Below are 14,406 nucleotides of genomic sequence, written 5' to 3'. Positions count from 1 at the left end.
AAAAGCTCATGCCTGTAGTCCTAGCACTTTGGGAGGCCAAACTGGGCAGATCACTTGAGGTCAGGAGTTCATGACCAGCCCGGCCAAAAAATACAAAAAAATAGCCAGGCATGATGGTAGGTGCCTATAATCCCAGCTACTCAGGAGGCTGAGGCAGGAGAATCGCTTGGGCCCGGGAGGCAGAGGTTACAGTGAGCCAAGATTGTGCCATTGCAGTCGAGTGAGACTCTGTCTCAAAAAAACAAAAAAAAAAAAAAGCCCACAAGTATCTCAGATGGCCCAATTTGATTACTGAGGTTGGAATTTGATCAAAGGACCAGGTTCATATTATATGCAAATCTTCAAACAGATATGCAGTCATAGTTAATGCTCCTTCATGGAAATAATTTTCTGGTTATGACCAACCTGCTCCTTTAGAAGTCTTTGAGAGTGGTCAGCTCTTGGTCTGTAGCAACATTAAAGTGTAGTGCAGGCTGGGCGTGGTGGCTCACAGCACTTTGGGAAGACGAGGTAGGTGGATCACATAGGTCAGGAGTTCAAATTCCAACATCGCGAAAGCCCGTCTCTACTAAAAATACAAAAATTAGCTATGTGGGTAACCCCCCATATAGGCACCGAGGAATGAGAGCTAAGCAGAACCCTGGCACAGTTAGGGTTTGAGGAATATCTCAATTTATAGTGTTACTACTCAGCTATTTCCTTTTATATAATCCTTTACATCATCATATATTAGTTTATAGAAATAGGGCTTGAAGAATCCCTTTATATAATCCTCTATATATAATCTATAATAGTTGACAGTATGAGTGCCTAAAGAATATTTCCCTACATATATACCTATAATTATATCTTAGTTCATAATCGGAGGAATGCCTAGAGTGGACACAGTACAGAGTATGAATTAAGGAATAAGCAGCTTATAATCCGAGGAATGCCTAGAGCAGACACAGTGCAGAGCATGATTTAAGGGAAAACAGTTATACCAGGACAAGAATCCGTGGCCCAGGCGGCAGCGTTCCATATTGTAAAGATACCTGCTGTATGGCAGGCTTGGGGCAAGGGCCACTCCTCCTGATAAAGGAGTTGTAGGACCTTGCTCCAGTTCCTGTGGAAGTCTGCCCTCAGACCAGCAATCCACCTTGGTGACTGTGAACTTTATCAGCTCTTGCTACTGTGCTGCTTGAAAAGCATCTTCCCATAGAACCCATTGGAAGCTGCCAGAAGGTGGCGGTAACCTTGACAGCTCTGTCACTGCTATGTGACTTAAAGCATCCCCCCATAAATCTTCTTAGAAGTAGTTTGCCCACAGATAGAAGTATTGCACACTGCACCCTCTTCACTGCGCACGGCCCTCCTTCAAGCCTCGATGACCTAATGGGGGTGGACCCCTTACTGCACATGGCCCTTGCCTTCATGGGAACGGGCCCCTTGCTGTGCACTGTCTACCTCCTGGCCTAGGTGACCTAATGGGGGTGGACCCCATGTTTTATTGCTCACGACCCTATCACTATCCTTAGAGATGATTTCACTGACTGCCCTGCCCCCTAACCTATACACAATAAATACTCATGCTTCTGGACATTCGGGGCCTCGCCTGACTTGGCTTATAGGTGGCGTGGCCCCCTGAGCCCACCTACATTTTTCTTGTACTTCTGTGTCTCATCTCTTTATTTCTTGGATCCTGTGCCTCAGCACAGCATAAGGCACACCCCACAACCCTGTGGGGCCCTCAGCCCTACGAGCTAGGCATAGTAATCCCAGCCTAGCCAACATGGCAAAACCTGTCTATACTAAAAATATAAAAAATTAGCTGGGCGTGGTGGCATGTACCCGTAGTCCCAGCTACTTAGGTGGCTGAGGCAGGAGAATCACTTAAACCTGGGAGATGGAGGTTACAGTGAGCCAAGATCGCACCACTTCACTCCAGTCTGAGCAACAGAGTGAGACTCTGTTTAAAAAAAAAAAAATCTTATTGACATTGTCATCTGCTATTGTGTCTTACAAACGTTGTTAACATAAACAAGATTTTTTACTCCAGTGCCCTATAAGTTGTGATGGGGGTTACAGCCCAATAAACCCATCGTAAGTTGAAAACATCAGGTTGAAAAATGCATGTAATACACCTAACCTACCAAACATCATAGCTTAGCCTGGTGGTAGCCTGCAGTCGGCAAAATCATCTGCTACCACCGGGCGCTGCAGAGTATCAGCTGTTTACCCTGGTGATGCTGTGGCTGACCTGGGAGCTCACTCCACCTGCCCAACATTGCTAGAAAGCATCCTACTGTATATTCCTAGCCCAGGGAAAGATCATGATTCAAAATTCAGAAAAGGACACTTGCCACTGAATGCATATCACTTTTGCACCATCATAAAGTCAAAGCGTTTGAAGGTGAACCATCGTAAATTGGAGATCTACTTTAATAGTGCTTAGCGCTAGCTCTGGTACGTTGAATAAGGGATCCCCAAAGATGCCCCCCAAGTCCAAATTCTCAGAGCCTGTGAATGGTCTTGGTACAGTGTGGCTGTGACCCCACCCAAATCTCATCTTGAATTGTAACTCCCACAGTCCCCACGTGTCATGGGAGGAACCCAGTGGGAAGTGATTGAATAATAGGGGTGAGTCTTTCCTGGGCTGTTCTCATGATAGTGAATGAGTCCCATGAGATCTGATAATCTTAAAAATGAAGTTTTTCTGCACAAGCTCTCTGCGTGCTGCCATCCATGTAAGATGAGATTTGCTCCTCCTTGCCTTCCGCCATGATTGTGAGGCCTCCCTGGCCATGTGGAGCTGCAAGTCCAAGAAACGTCTTTCTTTTGTATGTTGCCCAGTCTTGAGTATGCCTTTATCAGCAGTGTGAAAACAGACGAATACAGTTCACCTTATGTAGCAAAAAAAGCTTCTAATCATTTTATACTTAACATGATCACACGTTCACAAGTGATCACATGATCATTTTATACTTAACATTTTTAGGAACTGCTAAACTGTTTTTTTCTCGTTTTCTATTTCTTGGAAGAGTTTTTGAAGAATTAGATATTTAAATTTAAATATCTGATGGAATTCACCAGTGAAACCATGTGGGCCTGAGCCTCGTTTTGGGGTTGTTTAAAAATTAGTAATGCAAGGCAGGGCACGGTGGCTCACACTTGTGATCCTAGCACTTTGGGAGACCAAGACAGACAGATCACAAGGTTAGGAGTTCGAGACCAGACTGACCAACATGGTGAAACCTCGTCTCTACTAAAAATACAAAAATCAGTTGGGCATGGTGGCACATGCCTGTAATCCCAGCTACTCAGAGCCTGAGGCAGGAGAATTGCTTGAACCCAGGAAGTGGAGGTTGCAGTGAGCTGAGATCACGCCTCTGCACTCCAGCCTGGGTGACAGAGTGAGACCCTGTCTTGCAAAAATAAAAATAAAAAAATTAGTAATGCAGCCAGGCGCGGTGACTCACACGTGTAATCCCAGCACTTTGGAAGGAGAGGTGGGCAGAACATGAGGTCAGGAGTTCAAGTGTAGCCTGGCCAACATAGTAAAACCCTATCTCTACTAAAAATACAAAAAATTAGCTGAGTGTGATGGTGGGTGTCTGTAGTCCTGGCTACTCGGGAGGCTGAGGCAGGAGAATTGATTGAACCCAGGGAGGTGGAGGTCACCGTGAGCCGAGATTGCACCACTGCACTCCAGCTGGATGACAGTGTGAGACTCTGCCTCAAAACAACAACAACAACAACAAAAAATTAGTAATGCAATTGTTTTACTTGGTGTAGGTCTTTCAATTTCTGTTTCAGAATGTTATTTCTTTATAGCTTCTATTCCTGCATCTCTTTAATCACTTACAATATTATTTTATGGCCAGGCGTGGTGGCACATGCCTGTAATACCAGCTACTTGGGAGGCTGGGGCAGGAGAATTGCTTGAACTGGGGAGGTGGAGGTTGCAGTGAGCCGAGATCACGCCATTGCACTCCAGCCTGGGCAACAAGAATGAAACCTCTGTCTCAAAAAAAAAAAAAAAACAAACTTATTTTATAGTCTCTACCAGGATAGTTCTGTGTGGTTTTGTTTGCTTTGTTTTGTTTTATTTGGTTTGGTTTGGTTGTTTTTATTCTTACTCAGCCACCATTGTGTCTGCTGGTTCCCTATCATAGTGGATTTTTTTCCTTATTTGTTTTTGTAATTTTTTTATTACGGAGTCATCTTTGGGGTAGGCAGGGGGAGAACCTATTTTTTGTTTGTTTTAACATGAATAATGGAAGCACTAATGGTTTGTACCTTTTTTTTTTTTTTTTTTTTTTTTTTTTNTTTTAGATGAAATCTCATTCTGTCTCACAGGCTGGAGTGCAGTGGCACAATCTCAGCTCACTGCAACCTCCGCCTCCCAGGTTCAAGTGATTCTCCTACCTGAACCTCCCAAGTAGCTGGGACTACAGAAGCCTGCCTCTACATCCGGCTCATTTTTGTATTTTTAGTAGAGATGGAATTTCACCATATTGGCCAGGTTGGTCTTGAACTCCTGACCTCAAGTGATCCGCCTGCTTCAGCCTCCCAAAGTGCTGGGATTATAAGCATGAGCCACTGCGCCTGGCCAAGAACCATTTTTCCTGTAAGAATCCCTTGTAGCCCAATTCGTAAAATATTCCTCCAGAAAAGCTTTACATTTGTCTCTACCAAGCACTCCAAGGAGTTCACTAGGAGATTCAGCTTCTGAACCTGCTCCTTGTCACAGGCTTGGTGGGATAATTTCTCTTAGGATATTGTTTTTTTCTAACCAGTTGAGTCAAGCTCCCTGGTCTTCCACCAAGGCCAAGAAATATTTTCTTTTTAAAAATTTTTTGAGACAGGGTCTCACTCTGTTGCTCAGGCTGGAGCACAGCGGTGCAATCACAGCTCACTGCAGCCTTGGTCTCCCAGGCTCAAGCAATCCTCCCTCTTTAGCCTCTCAGGTAGCTGAGACTACAGGTGCACGCCACCACATCTGCATAATTTTCTTGATGTTTAGTAGAGACAGAGTCTCCCTGTGGTACCCAGGCGGGTCTCAAACTCCTGAGCTCAAGCAACCCTCCTATCTCAGCCTCCCACAGTCCTGGGATTATAGGCATGAGTCATTTTGCCCATCTCCAATAAATATTTTCTTTTTCTTTTTTTTGAAACAGAGTCTCACTCTGTCTCCCAGGCTGGAATGCAATGGCTCAATCTCGGCTCACTACAACCTCTGCCTCCTAGGTTCAAGTGATTCTCCTGCCTCAGCCTCCTGAGTGGCTGGGATTACAGGTGCACACCACCATGCTCAACTAATTTTTGTATTTTTAGTAGAGATGGGGTGTTACCATGTTGGTCAGGCTGGTCTGGAACTCCTGACGTCAGGTGATCCACCCGTCTCGGCCTTCCTCCCAAAGTGCTGGGATTACAGGTGTGAGCCACTGTTACCTGACGACAGTTTTGTTACATTTTAATCCATAATTTTAAATATTTGTTACCGGAGGAACTCTGGATGGCAATGTCATCCAGAAACAAGAAAGAGCCTCTGTAATTCTCACTGGAGACTGTGTAGTGTCACAGATAATGCCCTGGGGGCCAAAGGCTATGTTTCAGTTTGTTGCTACCAGTCTGTACTATCAGAAAAGGCATTTTCCACTTCTTGGTCTCCGTGTTTATACCTCTGACATAGAGTAGTTGGTCTTCAAGTTACTTTTAGTTATAAAATTCTGTGTATTCTTTTTTTTTTGAGACAGAGTCTCACTCTTGCCCAGGCTAGAGTGCAGTGGCCCGAACTGTGGCTCACTGCAACCTCCGCCTCCCAGGTTCAAGCGATTCTCCTACAGCTAACTTTTTGGATTTTTAGTAGACAGAGTTTCACAGTGTTGGCCAGGTTGGCCTCGAACTCCCAACCTCAGGTGATCCACCCGCCTCGGCTCCCAAAGTGCTGAGATTATAGCTGTGAGCCACCGTGCCCAGCCTCTCTGTATTCTTTATTTTTATTTTTTGACAATTATAAATATTTTATGGATATTTTGGAACCCTAGTATTAAGACTATAAATATTAGCCCACATCTATAACAAATGGCTCATGTTTCTTTCTAATGAATTGAGACCACTACATTTCCAAACTTATGAAATGGCCAACAGACCAAAGAAAGACAATTCTTTAGGCTCCTGTGTATTCTTTTTTAAACTTCTACCCACAGCTCTGATTCTGAAATCTCCTTCTCTAGGTGCAGGTTGGCTTCTGTGAGAAGAGGCTATTGATTTGCTCTAGGCCAAGATAATGTGAACATTCTTTACTTTTCCAAGGGCAGAAAGAGAGAGACTCTGATCTGTCGCCCTGAAAACTTCTCAGTGACTTGGCTTCTCGGGGAAATGGCCCAACCGGATTTGTGGAAGTTGATCTGCCTGGCTTATCTTCATTTTTCTTGTCTTGATTTGTTTTTTCCCATGGGAAAACATTAGCAGAGAAAATTCCGGACTTTCCTTTCCTAAGCAAATTTGTCTTCTGTATTGACAGAACTCCAAATATTGACAACTGCTCCAAATGTCCTCTTAGTAAGACTTAAATCCTTGCAGGTATGCCAAGTATTTTCCCTTGATCAACAAATGCACTAAGTTCTGGAAACATTTTCCTTTCACTTGGTGATTTTTCTGAGAGGGACGCCTTTGAAGTACTTTTACAGAATTCTATCAAAATAAAAGGTTGGTGCAAAATTAATTGTGGGGGCCAAGCAAGGTGGCTCACGCCTGTAATCCCAGTACTTTGGGAGGCTGAGGCAGGCAGATCATAAAGTCAGGAGTTTGAGACCAGCCTGACCAACATGGTGAAACCCCATCTCTACTAAAAATACAGAAATTAGCTGGGTGTGGTGGCAGGCGCCTGTAGTCCCAGCTACTCAGGAGGCTGAGACAGGAGAACTGCTTGAACCCAGGAGGTGGTGAGCCGCGATTGTGCCATTGCACTCCAGCCTGGGTGATAGAGTGAGTCTCTGTTTCAAAAAAAAACCAAGGAATTGTGGTTTTTGCCATTAGGTTTAATATACTTCTATACTAGTAGCTGCTGTCACCAAAGTGAAGCCAGAAGAAAAACAGCTGGATTACTAAGCAGGGACAGCAGGGGATGTCAAGGGGATGGAATGGAATGGAATTTTCTTTTCCATGAGGACTACTTGTCCTTTTTTTTCCTTTTTTTTTTTTTTGAGACTGAGTCTCATTCTGTCCCCTAGGCTGGAGTGCAGTGGCACGATCTTGGCTCACTACAACCTCCGCCTCTCTAGTTCAAGCAATTCTCCTGCCTCAGCCTCCCAAGTAGCTGGGACTACAGGTATATGCCACCATGCCCGGCTAAGTTTCTTTTTTTTGTATTTTTAGTAAAGACACAGGGTTTTCCCATGTTGGCCTGGCTGGTCTTGAACTCATGACCTCAGGTGATCTACCCGCCTCGGCCTCCCAAAGTGCTGGGATTACAGGTGTGAGCCACCGCACCTGGCCTCTACTTGTCTTTTAACGCTTTTTCTTTCAGGAGAGCAAAGTTTGGCCACACAGAGTTGCCTCTGATAGTCGTTTTTGTCTGCACCCCACCTGATTACACACCTGTGGCTGTGTTCAGGTGCCAGGTACTGCCTCAACACACTGGCCTCTTACTGATGTTTCTATCAGATTTGTTTCTACAACAGCTCAGGCCTTCTGCCACTTTTCACCGTATTCCTCATTGTGCCTCATCTCTGGCTTGGAAGTTTCACAAATCTATCAGTGCCATGAGCAATGAGAGAATGCAACCGTATGGCCGGGCATGGGGGCTCACGTTGCCAGGCTGAAGTCCAGCAGTGCAGTCACAGCTTATTGCAGCTTCGAATTCCTAAACTCAAGCAATCTTCCTGCCTCACCTTTCCGAGTAGCTGGGACTCCAGGCACTTGCCACCACACCTGGCTATCTTTCTTTGTAAAGATGGGGTCTTGCTGTGTTGCTCAGGCTGGTCTCAGATTCCTGGGCTTGAGCCATCCTCCTGCCTCAGTCTCCTAAAGCATTGGGATTACAGGTGTGAGCCACTGCACCCAGCCCATATCTGCTTTCTAGGAAGTTGAGAGGAGGGCAAGAAAACAGCTTCCTGGAAAAAAAAAAAAAGGAAAGAAAAAAGCTTCCTGACCCTCCACTATTTCACCTTTAAGCCTTCTCAGCAGACCTTTGTCCCTTTGCCTCCTTTGTTTCCTTTGTCTCTGGCCAGAATGTGTCTGTTTTGCTGCTCCTGACTGCAAGGAGCAGTCTCTACTAAAAATACAAAAATTAGCCAGGCATAGTGGCAGGCGCCTGTAGTCCCAGCTACTCAGGAGACTGAGGCAGGAGAATCCCTTGAACCCAGGAGGCAGAGGTTGCAGTGAGCCAAGATTGCATCACTGCACTCCAGCCTGGGTGACAGAGAAGGACTCCATCTCAAAGAAAAAAATAAAAAATAAAAAGAGATGGAGTATCTGCCCCTATGTGCCTGCATATTGCCTTACCAACACTAGAGCAACTATAGATGTTTAAATCTCTAAATACAATGACTAATGCATATAATGCATCCTTTTGGTTGTGAAGGCATCTTAGCAATGAGTATTAAAATAGAAAAGTTCTTTCCACCATGAATTTGCGACTCCTATTTCTGGGCCCACAGTACTTCCGAACATTATGGCCAATTCATGCTAAAAGTTTTATAGTGATCAGATACCGATGGGACGTCCCAGCGGGCTTAGTTGGCGAAGCCTGCCTTTTGTACTTAGCAAAGTTTGCATTGATTCTTAAGCATTCCTGCACTTCTTGGTCAATGTCAATATGTTGGGGACATATTTACAGATATGCGTAAATTACTATTCAAGGTTTGTTTTAATAATTAATCATTATGTGCATTTGTCTAATGGAAATTTTTGTTTTATGCTGAGTTTCAAGATCCATGAGGCTGATACATTCCCTTTTAGTGAAACGGTTACATTCTCTCTTTTTGTTTTTTTGATTTTTGAGACAGAGCCCAGGCTGGAATGCAATGGCATGATCTCGGCTCACTGCAACCTCTGCCTTCTGGGTTCAAGTGGTTCTCCTGCCTCAGCCTCCCAAGTACTGGGATTACAGGCGTGCACCACCACACCTGGCTAACTTTGCATTTTTAGTAGAGATGGGGTTTCACCACGTCAGTCAGGCTGGTCTCGAACTCCTGACCTCAGGTGGTCTGCCCGCCTTGGCCTCCCAAAGTGCTGGGATTACAGGCGTGAGCCCCCATTCCCGGCCATATAGTTGCATTCTCTCATTGCTCACGGCATTGATAGATTTGTGAAACTTCCAAGCCAGAGATGAGGCACAATGAGGAATATGGTGAAAAGTGGCAGAAGGCCTGAGCTGTTGTGGAAACAAATCTGATAGAAATATCAGTAAGAGGCCAGTGTGTTGAGGCGGTACCTGGCACCTGAACACAGCCACAGGTGTGTAATCAGGTGGGGTGCAGACAAAAACGACTATCAGAGGCAACTCTGTGTTGACAAACTTTGCTCTCCTGAAAGAGAAAACGTTAAAAGACAAGTAGAGGCCAGGCATGGTGGCTCACGCCTGTAATCCCAGCACTTTGGGAGGCCGAGGAGGGTGGACTGCTTGAGCCTGGGAGTTTAAGACCAGCCTGGGCAACATAGTGAAACCCTGTCTCACAAAAATTAGCTAGACGTGGTGGTGCATGCCTGTAGTCCCAGCTACTCTAGAGGCTGAGGTGGGAGGATTCACTGAGCCCAGGAGGTTGAGACTGCAGTAAGTCAGGATCTCACCACTGCACTCCAGCCTGGGCAACAGAGCAAGACTCTGTCTCAAAATAAATAAATAAATGCATAATAATAATCATATATTTTTCTGACATCAAGAGCTGGTCTAATATATATACATATTTTCTAAGACACAGTCTCACTCTGTCGCCCAGGCTGGAGTGCAGTGGCACAATCTCAGCTCACTGCAACCTCCGTCTCCCAGGTCCAAGTGATTCTCCAGCCTCAGCCTCACCAGTAGCTGGGATTACAGGCATGTGCCACCATACCTGGCTAATTTTGTATTTTTAGTAGAGATGGGGTTTCTCCATGTTGGTCGGGCTGGTCTTGAACTCCCAACCTCAGGTGATCCACCTGCCTTGGCCTCCCAAAGTGCTGGGATTACAGGCATGAGCTACCGTGCCTGGCCAAGAGGTGGCATTTTTGCCTGGAAATGTTTCCAGGCACTCATAAACCTGACATTGGCTACAACAGGAAACCACCTTCCCAATTCAGAGCAGCTGGAGGCTGTGTGACTTCGGTGCCTGAGGTCTCCTTGGAATGGGAGAGAATGCAAGGATAGTGTCCTGATCCTGGTGGGAAAACAGTAGGTCTGGGGAATTCACTTCCTCTCTCAGCGACAACATCCCGTTGTGACTTGGGGCAAGTCACATCACAGTCATGTCCCCAGTTCCCTGTGTCCTGGTCAATAGGAGTCGGAGTGGGCAGCGCTCTAGATAACCTTGAGGGAGTGGTGAGAGGCCACGGTTTTCCTTGGTGACACTTCCCCAGAGATATGGCTGCCACCTACCAGGTGTGACTCCAGCTGAGTGGGGGGTAGCAGCCAGCGCTGCCTGAGTGGAGGGTGAGGGAAAGTCACTGCCTGCATTGGCTGTCCCCTCCCTCCCCTTCAAGGCTGCCTTTGATCTCCAGTCAACAGTAATTGCAGCTCATGCTGAAGTCTGCTGGCCTAGTCTTTCACCCCCCCCTTTCAGTCTGGTTGGTCAAGTCACGTGAAATTTCCACACCCCCCCCCCAAAGGTTGTGCAACTACCATGCAAATCCATTTCAAGTTTAGTTACTTTTTTTTTTTTTTTTAAACAGGGAACTTTCTTTTTTTTGAGACACAGTTTCACTCCTGTTTGCACAGGCTGGAGTGCAATGGCATGATCTTGGCTCACCGCAACCTCCGCCTCCCGGGTTCAAGCAATTCTCCTGCCTTAGCCTCCTGAATAGCTGGGATTACAGGCGCCCGCCATTACACCCAGCTAATTTTTGTATTTTTTGTAGAGACCATTTTGGTCAGGCTGGTCTTGAACTCCTGACCTGTGATCCACCCACCTCAGTCTCCCAAAGTGTTGGGATTACAGGCATGAGTCACTGCGCCCGACCAGAGTGAACTTACTTCCCTCCCCTCCCCTCCCCTCCTCTCTTCTCTTCTTCCTTTCTTTCTGAGACAGAGTCTTGCTCCGTTGCCCAGGCTGGAGTGCAGTGGCATGATGTCTGCTCCCTGCAACCTCTGTCTCCCGGGTTTAAGGCATTCTCTTGCCTCAGCCTCCCAAGTATCTGGGATTACAGGTGCCTGCCACAATGCCCAGATACTTTTTTTGGTATTTTTAGCAGAGATGGGGTTTCACCATGTTGACCAGGCTGGTCTCGAACTCCTGACCTCAAGTGATCAGCCCACCTTGGCCTGTCAAAGTGCTGGGATTACAGGTGTGAGCTGCTGCACCTGGCCAACAGAGTAAACTTTCTTGATGAACTTTCTTACTATTTTATTTATTTAATTACTTTATTTTATGATAGATTCGGTCCTACTCTGTTGCCCAGGCTGCAATACAATGGCACCATCATAACTCCCTGTATCTTTGAACTCCTGGGCCCAAGTGATCCTCCCGAGTAGCTGGAACCACAGGTGCACACCACCACTCCTGACTTTGATTTATTTCTGCTGGCTTATTTATTTCTCTGCCTCACAATAGTAGAGAAATGCCTGAGCCACAGATAGACCAAGTGACCAAGGAAGCCTGGAAGAAACCCTGTGGGCCACCCATGCCCCCAGGCTACCATTTGGATACAGCAGCTTTGGAGGAATCCCGGGTCAGGCTGCTGGAATCCGGACCCACACTTCCGAGACCTCAGTGTCCTGAGCGATACTTTACAAGCTGGCTTTGCCCGCCTCTCCCATGGAACACCTCTCCTTCACTGGTCTTTTGAAATCATTGCTCTTGGACTGATTTTGCCACCTCTGCTACCAGAAGGTAAGCAAGCCCTTCTGTCACTTTCTTTGTTTTGAGACAGTCTTGCTGTGACTCTAGGCTGCAGTGCAGTGGCATGATCTTGGCTCACTGCAACCTCCGCCTCCTGGGATCAAATGATTCTGTAGCTGGGACTACAGAGGTGTGCCACCACGCCCAGCTCTTTGTTTTTCATATTTAGTAGAGACGGGGTTTCACCATATTGACCAGGATGGTCTTGATCTCCTCACCTCGTGATCTGCCTGCCTCGGCCTCCCAAAGTGCTGGGATTACAGGCGTGAGCCACCGCGCCAGACCCCTTCTATCATTTTCTTGCTGTGTGTCCTAGTAAGATGCTTCTCCACATGGAGCCTTTCCCCCTGCCCATTTGCAAAATGGGAATGAGACGCTGTGAGTTTTACCCATGTGGTATAGACGGAGTCTGCTGCAGGGTACTGAGTGTGGGTTTGGGGGTCTGAGACGTACCTTCATCAGCAGCCTTTCTATCAGCGGCCACACCTCCTCTGGAGGGTTTCACCCGAGCTTAGCTCTCTGAGGACCGGGGACTCCTGGAGCCACATCCTTGTCTGCCAGGGTGGGTGGAGGCATGACTCACCATGACCAGAGACTCACCCTGGAGTCACTTGGATCAGGAAGCCCAGGACAGATATGACGTCATCAGCAAATACAAGCAGTCACAGACACAGGGGCAGCTCTATTTGTCTTGGAGATAAACTTTACCGCCCGGGCTGGGCTTTGCGGAAAAGGTGAAGGACACCAGGCTCGTGCGTGTTCACTTCGTATGATGACGTGTCTGTGGAAGGACCAGAGACTCTCAGGGTGGGAAAATGGCTGGGGATTGTTCTGTAGCCAAGGAAGGTGTGTCCTTGACTACTGCAGGGAAAGGCTGCCCCTACTTTGAGGCTGTGCTCTTATCTCCTACAGGTCTCTATCTTTTACAATCCAACCAGAGGATCCCCTAATACTCTACTTCCTATTACTATATGTCTCAGCTAAAAGACAGACCCTACTGGCCAGGTGTGGTGGCTCATGCCTGTAATCCCAACACTTGGGGAGGCTGAGGTGGGGGGATCACTTGAGGTCAGGCATTCAAGACCAGCCCGGCCAACATGGTGAAACTCCGTCTCTACTGAAAATACAAAAATTAGCTGGGTGTGGTGGTGCATGCCTGTAATCCCAGCTACTCAGGAGGCTGAGGCAGGAGAATCGCTTGAACCCAGGAGGTGGAGGTTGCGGGAAGCCGAGATCGCACCATTGCACTTCAGCCTGGGTAACAGAGCGAGACTGTCTCCAAAAAAAAAAAAAAAAAAAAAAAAAAAAAAAAAAAAAAAAAAAAAAAAAAAAAAAAAAAAAAAAAAAAAATATATATATATATCTCCTACCCCAGGAGGGTAAGGGATTGTGTTTAACCCTAGCTCTGTGCCTGCCTCCCTCACTGCGTAAAAACCTTAAACTAGTCTCCCCTGTGTAAACCCAGGGTCCCCACTGGGCCCTGAATTTTGTCATTTTCTTCAGGGTCATGTAACCCTCGGTTATACAACAAGAAAGGTGTCGGAATTTCCTTTTGGGGTCATGAAAAGGTTTTGAACTGGTGAGAGGTGAGGATTGCACAACATTGTGAATGTGTTGGATTTCCCTGAATTGTACATTTTATTTTACTGATTTACTTATCTATTTATTTATTTATTTATTGAGACAGAGTCTCACTCTGTTGCCCAGGTTGGAGTGCAGAGGTGCGATCATAGCTCACTGCAACCTCGACCTCCTGGGCTTAAGTGATCCTCCTGCCTCAGCCTCCTAAGTAGCTGGGACCACAGGTGTGCACCACTGCACCCAGATCATTAAAAAAATTTTTTTGTAGACATGAGGTCTTGTTATGTTGCCCAGGCTGGTCTTAAACTCCTAGGTTCAAACAATCCTCTCACCTCAGCCTCTCTAGTACCTAGGACCACAGGCACACACTACCATGCCTAGATAATTTTTTGATTATCTGTAGACATGAGTTCTCACTGCGTTGCCCAGGCTGGTCTCAAATGCCTTGACTCAAGCAATCCTCCTGCCTTGGCCTCCCAATGTGCTGGGATTATAGGCGTGAGCCACCTTGCCTGGCTAAATTGTACATTTTATTCTCTCTCTCACACACACACACACACACACACACACACACACACACACATATATACACATATATATGTATATACATATGTATATATATGTATATATATGTGTATAAATATACATATATGTGTATATACATATATATACATATATGTGTATATATGTATATATATGTGTATGTATATATATGTGTGTGTATGTGTGTATATACATATATATATATTTATTTATTTTATTTTATTTTTATTTTTTTATTTTTATTATTTTTTTTGAGACGGAG

General features: G+C 46.0%; 1 pseudogene; it reads right to left on the bottom strand.

Annotated features, from left to right (window-relative positions):
- Positions 1-6,071: 6,071 nt before the first annotated feature.
- LOC119472031 lies at positions 6,072-6,225 on the bottom strand (annotated as a pseudogene).
- Positions 6,226-14,406: the final 8,181 nt, after the last annotated feature.

The sequence above is a fragment of the Cebus imitator genome, unplaced genomic scaffold (genome assembly GCF_001604975.1).
Source record: "Cebus imitator isolate Cc_AM_T3 unplaced genomic scaffold, Cebus_imitator-1.0 Scaffold82, whole genome shotgun sequence".
NCBI classification, from domain to species: Eukaryota; Metazoa; Chordata; class Mammalia; order Primates; family Cebidae; genus Cebus; species Cebus imitator.
The sequence above is the reverse complement of the archived record's forward strand: the minus strand, read 5'-3'. Positions and strand labels throughout refer to the sequence as shown.